Genomic DNA, 7,382 nt, shown 5'->3' with positions numbered 1-7,382 from the left:
TCTCCCTATATATTTCTCTCTCTTTATCTCTTGCTCTCTATCTCTCTTTATCTTTATTTCTTCTTCTAAGTCTTCTTCTTTCTCTTTTATCTCTCTTTATTTTTATCTATATATTCCTCTCCCTCTTCCTCTTCCTCTCCCCCTCTATCTTGATCTCTACTTTTGTCTACTCTAAACTAACCACACTATTAAAAAGAACTTGACACATTAGATCTCTTGTTTAAAATATAAAATTACTAGTTTAATTGCTAATGCCAAATTTAAACCATCTAGAAGTAATGGATTGCCATGGTCTTCCTTCGTGAGGGACTATAAACTAAATCAATATAAACCACTCATATAAATATGGAACATTCGTGTGGTCCTCCTTCGTGAGGGACTAATAAATTAAATCAATATAAACCACTCATAAAAATATGGAACATTCGTGTGGAGCCTCCCGTTTTTGTAATAGAGAACGTGCTAAATATACTGGAAGCAGATTCCATTTGAGGGTATATGATTTGCGGCAAATATAAAATCGGTGGGGAGATTTTTTTGTGGATAGAAATCTCTGGGGTCAGCTTCATCTGCCAGCAATTTATGCTGACTTTCACCAGGAACAGTTTTGGGAAGTTTGCGAGACACGTGGCAAGTGCAAGTATCTCCAATGAGCGAGTTATAAAAACTAGAGTACAGGAATGTTCATACCCTCCACCACAGATTCTCTTCACATACAACTCGTGACGATATTGAGTGAGCACTTGTGTTCGGCGCTCTTCTTCTCCTGCACTTGGATTTAATTATGTAAGTTGCCTCACATTTGATTATGTCAATTGTAATACTGTGTATTACCATGTAAGAGTTAAGCTCAGATTTAGGTTACACTCTCATGCGGAAGCCCTGCAAATGCAGCACAATCACTTCACATCGGTCTCAGTCAATCTTCCCTTCCTTTTCCCGAATGCCACTTGAGCTGTGTTCAAAGTGCTGTTTCTGATTAATTAATAGATAAGTTTTATCATTTGGTGGCGATTGTGCCATTTAATCAACAGCTCCCGCTTGCAGGCTTGCAGCGGCCTGCCAAACTGCAGGCATGAGCTTCTTAAAGGTAAATGCTGTCATTTAGGTCACACAAAGTGAGCCACCAATATGAGGGATTAAAGTTCCATTACTCTAACTCGTTGTTTCTGCCCCGGATAAACGTCAAACCGGGGACTGTAATTACCACATTGGTATTCGTAATAGCAGTGCGAGTGGGCACACTGCCATAGGATTGTAGGGGTCCTCCCCGGATTAATTAACCTGCTAGAGTAAGTCATTAATCTGTTAATTAATTAAATAATTAATAAGCCTACTAGAATAAGCTAGAATAATTGAGGAATTATAGTTAAATAGTAGGACACCCTGCAGAATAATTAAGGAACATTAGAACGGCCCTTAGAATAGTAGGGGCTTGATTTGGGTGCATTTGCAACTAGAATTCGAGTGAGACTTGATTGTGGGTCTTGGGTAGGGATCTATATCTCCCACCCAGCCCCGGAACGCGGCTAACCCATGTGTGGGGTTGGATGGGGGGCTGAAGGACCACACAACTAAATCAATTGGATCTTTGACAGCACTTGATGAACTCTGTTTCTGCTGCTATTGCTCTTGAATATATAGCTCTTCATCGATGCTGGTTCATAATAGGCTAGATGTGTAATTGAATCTGCTTGAACTCAATCTCAAACTGGAAAATGAGATGCCATGGGCTATTGAACAAGATATGTATATGCATTAATGGCAGTGGGCGGAACGTGACGGGGGGCCACTGTGTGTGGGGTTGGGTGCGGGGCACGGGCCCACCTTGATCTATAATTCCGTTTAGGTTTTTATCTCTTTTAAGTGTATACATATATGGGTGTATGTGTAGTCTTTTCTGTGCATGAGACCCCCTCATACAAGACCACGGGCAGATCGCTTTTAGTTTTTTAATTTAGTAATTCTGATCCAACCATTGGCAATGTTTAGAACTTTTGATCCTCTTTCTTCTCCTTATTCTGTGATCATCTTGTTCCTTCACTTTGTGGGTTGGTTTAGGTCACAGAAGCCTTGGCTTATGATCAACGTAGCATTCTAATTCTCAGCTGAGAATGTCTTGTAATAATTGCTATTAGTTTCTTTCCAATAAAGTCTTTTTAAGCATATAAAAAAATGCGCTTCTTCAATCTTGTGTTATTGACACTGTATTCAAATAATAGGGTATATTCTCATAACAGTCTCCAATGACAATGCACTTATTGTGTTGGCACCCCCTTTAGTTTTGCAAATTTTGTCTCCTTTGCCCTTGTAGCTTTATGCAAATAAACGCACTTAGATATTATGCACTAAAGTTACTTGTGTGGTCTTGGTCTTTGCTTTGTTCATTATGCTTTATGGATGTAGTTGTGCCATGGGCTTTAATGTTGTTCAATCTAATAGCAGCATTGGATTGGCCTTAGACACTATAGGGTTTGCAGCTTGTCTCGTGAATGTGCCTTTAGGTGTGTCTGTGTGTCTTATGGTTGTTCTCTGTACTTGGCCCTCATGCTTGGTGCACCTGGTTCATGCCTCATTAGTCTTCCATGATGGCCAGCATTTTGGTCCTAAACCCCAGACCCCAAGCAATATGCCCTTATTATGCTAAGTTAATATTTTAAGTGGTGCCATAATTCATACACAATAGCCTATGCTCTAAACACCAATGCACTTCTTTTGATTTCGAGTTGACTTGGAATAGGCAGTTGAAAGGATAATTAACAACACATGTTTAAAATCCTATCACCTTGTGCTACTGCTCTTGATAGCTACCATTATACGTAGTGGCCAATGGCAAATTAGGCTGATTAGTCTCCATGGTTTGGTTGCTGCACCTATTCACGTGTTGGCCCTTCCTACTAGTTCTTGCTCTCCATATGCCCTCCACCTATGTCTTTTGCCTCCCTACCCTATGCGTGTCTTACTATTTATCACGTGGACTCTTTGCTGAAAGCAATTGTCAAATGTCACCTATTAGTGGTGACGGGCCTAGTGGTGTTGATTTGGATTGCGATGGTGTATTATGTGATGCCACATGGTGAGGGCTGGCCTCCCTTGTCCCCATGTAGTATTATTATGCCCTTTGAAGGCTTTTGTACTATGTTACCCCAAGTTTTTAGGACAGGGGGAAGGTGGATGTGTTTCCATGTCCTTGATTTTTCAAGCAAATTTTGGGGACGACTAGGGGACGGCTATATAAAATGTAGGGAAAATTTAAAATGTATAGGGAAATTATAAATATTCATATGAAAACATGGATTAATCATGCATATATACATTATATTCATATGAATACATGGATAAAGCATGCATATATACATTATAGAACCTTAACATATAACATTTGTGTTCAATTGAGATATTTATTCAAAATTTCAAACATTAATACTTAATTCAAAGTTCTTTCAAAATTCAATATGCATGTGCTATTAAAAAATAACATACAAGTTATAAACTTATAATAAAATGCCCAAAGGTTACATTGTTGACATATAGTTTCACTTTTAATAACGATATGAAAATACAAAAAAACAAAGTACACTATTGCCCCTAATATGCATCTCCCTACACTGCATCAAAATCAGAGTCCTCCTCTGAGTTATTGCGACCGTGATGGTCCGCCTCATCCAAATGGATCCCAACCAATCCCTCTGGTGTCTCCTCATCAACTTGGGCCCAACTTTGGAATCAATATCCCACTGTAAAGTTGGAGTTTGGCGAAACTCTGGAGTTTGACGATCCTGAAGTCAAAAAGCACTATGCACGACCACTATCTTCTCCAAAATTCTCTAGAGGTAAGTCTATTCCTCTTGATGGAGTGAATAAAGCCATATGTGAACCAATTCCTCTCTACAGTAGAGGAACTGCCAACTTGTGCAAGGAGGAGAGTGGCAACAATCTTCAATTGTTGTGTATCCCTCCCGTGCCATGTCCACCATCCAATAGGGTTAATTTGAGCTAATATAGCTCTATCCAATCTCGCCTGTGGTCTGCTGATTGTTGAACCATGAATATTTGCAAAGTTAAGGAATTGTGTGCAAAGTATTAAAGACTCCTCTGAATACATCTCATTAAAGTCCCGTGTTAGACCATCTAAAACCTCTTCATCTTCACATGGAGGCGCCCTTCCATCCCTTGGTGCATACCATTTTGGATTTAGAGCAAAGGCTGCCATATGAAGTGGGGTGTTCATTGTGTTCCACCTCCGCATCACAATAGGCTTTACATGTTGCTCATATAATCTCAAAGTAGATACCTTCGTCAAAATTGTTTGCTTTATCTTCCCAAGCATACTGTCAAATATTTCATATATCTCTCCAAGACTAGGAGAGTTTGTATTAGCATATCTAATGACATCTACAATATGTGAGATGAAAGAGCAAACATATATGCAAAATGCAAATAAAAAGTTCAAAAGAATTAATTGACATGTTAGAAACTTCAAAAGTTGGAACATTGGACAATAAAATTAAAATATTAAATATAGAAATTTAATATGAAAATCTGCAATCTAATATTTAGATTATAATAAAATCAGAAATTTAATAATAAAATCAGCAATGTCTTATCTCACAGTGGACTTCCAATCATCATCAAGGATCTTTTGTTTGATGGATTTTCCTTGAGTAGAGCTTGAATCAGGCCATCTAGTCCACTCTAAATTCACCATCATCAATAGTAGAGGCTCATGCACTTCATGCATGCCTTGTCTCAATAGGTTTGAGAAACTCCTTTGAAAATGTCTTGAAGAGAGCAAGTGAGGTGTGGTGGTTGCAAATGAACATTTGAATGTCTCTAGCTTTTGCCACCACATGCTTCACCCAATCTATTTTCCCTATCTTTCAATGCATGAACACAACATGAGGTCCAAAAGATGTGCTTGTAAGTACCCTCCACCATCAAACCAACCAATTTGCACACACATGCTGAATTGGTGATCAACTGTACAACATTTGAGGGCCCAACCTCCTCTATGGCATCTCTCAAAATGCTAAACTAGAAGTCTGCATCCTTATGCTTCCTTGAACAATCCACGACTCTGAGAAAATAAGAACTAGCAGGGCTTGTGACTATGATATTGCTGAGTGGCCGATGTCTAATATCGGTCCGTTCATCCATCACAATAGAGCAACATGTCCTCATCCAAGTTTGCCTCATATCCTCCATTACCAAATTAATCTTGGAATACTCTTTGTCTAGGAGGGTAGTGTGTAGCTTATGATCTCCAAGGGGAACGAATGAGGGATCCATAGAGATTACATCTCTGACCATTTGTTTGAAGTAATAGGAACGAGTCACATGAAATGGAATGGCATGAGAAAAAAAGAATTTGGCAATGGAAGACCCTGTAGCATCTTGTGCTTGCACATTAAACATAGTTTCAACTAACCTTGGCTTCTTGCCACCACTCATCTTACTCTTTTTCTCTTGTGACAACTTCACTACTACCAACCGTGGATGGCATAAGCATAGATGATTATGCACTTGCAAAAGAAGGTACCCACATTGTCACACCTTGAGCTCCCATTTCCGCCTCCATGTGCAATCTATGGCACTCTATCTTCTCATTTTTATTTAGTTCTAGATAAACTTTAACTCCACAACCTGTAACACCCAAAAAATGAGATTGTATCCTTGTGTAGCTACCTCTAAAATCTTTCTCGTAGATGTTACAAAGCCACACCCTACTTCCCCTTGATTTTTTTCTTTTTATCCATAGTTGTAACAAGTTGGAGAAGAGGTTTTTTCTTGTTGAAAGGGCCCTTTGCATATTTTTCCATGGTTTTTGAAGGGCACTTAAATGGATTTGGTTGCTGTCCACTACCACCCTCAACATGTGTACTTGTATTTCCTCCAATTTCTTCCATTTCATTGTCACTACTACTAGAGTAAAAGGACCTAAATGAGAGGCAGCAGAAGTGGGTCAATAAGATACAGTTCTACAATTTTAATATAGAGTACGTCAAAGGGAAGAAGAATTTTGTTGGTGATGTGTTATCCAGGTGGCCTATGGCTTGTTCTTTATCAAAGATCTCAGTGGATTGGAAGGCTCATCTTCTGGTTGAATATTCCAAGAATACTTTTGCTTGTGAGGTGATGGATGGGCTAATCCAAGATAACTGATATAAGCTAGTAGATGATGTCATCTACTGAAAGATTAGGATTTACCTTGCACCTAAATCTAAGCTAAGAGAGGAGGTAATGAGAATAGTAATGATACACCATTGGCAGGGTACCTGGGATACTTCAAGACATACAGACAGGTGAGGGAGAGGTTCTCTTGGAAGGGCCTCATGGACGATGTCCAACATTTTATTAGAGAGTGTCCAACTTGTCAATAGAAAAAGTCTGAACACACCCATCTTGCAGGTCTATTATAGACCTTACCCATTTCGGAGCAAAAATGGGAAAGCATTTCGATGGATTTATTATCGGTTTCCCTAAGATTTAGGGAAGAGATTGCATCTTTGTAGTGGTGGACCATATGACGAAATATGCTCATTTCTTTGCCATCTCATCAGAGTATAGGGCACAATAGGTGGTAGAGTTGTTCTTTAGGGTGGTTTTCAGATTACATGGGCTTCCCAAGAACATTGTCAATGACAGGGATAGTAGGTTCCTTAGTGCTTTTTGGATGGAGCTATTCAGATTAACAAGTATCAAGCTGACTCTGAGTACCAGTTACCACCCTCAGATTGATGGGCTGATAGAGATTGTGAACAAATGGGTTGAGGGTTACTTGCGCAACTATGTTGTAGGTCAACAAAAATTGTGAATCCGATGTTTGCATCTAGGTGAGTATTGCTACAATACCACCTATCATATGTTATTTGGAATGCGTCCTTTCTAGGCATTATATGGCTATGATGCTACATCATTTTTGGACTTGGCATTTGGTGATAACAGGGTCCCTAAGGCCAAGGATTGGATATAGGAGTGCCAAAATAATTTGCAGCATGCTCAGAATCAGCAGAAGGTCTATGCTGTTAGGCATAGGATTGAGCGTAGTATCGAGGTTGGAGATTTGTTCTACCTCCGCCTTTAGCCTTACATATTGTCCTCCTTGAAGAGGAGTGATGCAGAGAAGTTGAGGCCGCAGTTTTATGGCCTTTACAAGGTGATGAGAAGAGTGGGCGAGGTTGCCTATGAGTTGAAGCTACCCGAGAGTAGCAAGATTCACAATGTGTTCCATGTTTCATGCCTTAAAAGGGTACTAGGACAAAAGGTGACAACTTTAGTTGAGATTCCGTCCCTTGATGAAGAGGGCAAGTTGGTTTTGGTTCTTGATGAGATATTGGATATCTGTGAGAGGAAATTGAGAAGCAGAATAGTTAGGGAATATC

At 39.5% G+C, this 7,382-nt stretch overlaps 1 protein-coding gene across 3 annotated transcripts in view; it reads left to right on the top strand.

Annotated features, from left to right (window-relative positions):
- The first annotated feature begins 478 nt into the window (after positions 1-478).
- LOC131060460 (protein PTST, chloroplastic) overlaps positions 479-7,382 on the top strand; it is a 224,513-nt gene continuing 217,609 nt past the window's right edge. Inside the window, exon 1 of one of the 3 annotated variants that reach the window (XM_057993695.2) lies at positions 479-786. The gene's annotated coding sequence lies outside the window, so the exon portion shown is untranslated. The remainder of the gene's footprint in view (positions 787-7,382) is intronic. The other 2 variants (XR_009110367.2, XM_057993704.2) reach the window with 2 other exon arrangements.

Source organism: Cryptomeria japonica, chromosome 5, assembly GCF_030272615.1.
Source record: "Cryptomeria japonica chromosome 5, Sugi_1.0, whole genome shotgun sequence".
Classification (NCBI taxonomy): domain Eukaryota; kingdom Viridiplantae; phylum Streptophyta; class Pinopsida; order Cupressales; family Cupressaceae; genus Cryptomeria; species Cryptomeria japonica.
The sequence above is the reverse complement of the archived record's forward strand: the minus strand, read 5'-3'. Positions and strand labels throughout refer to the sequence as shown.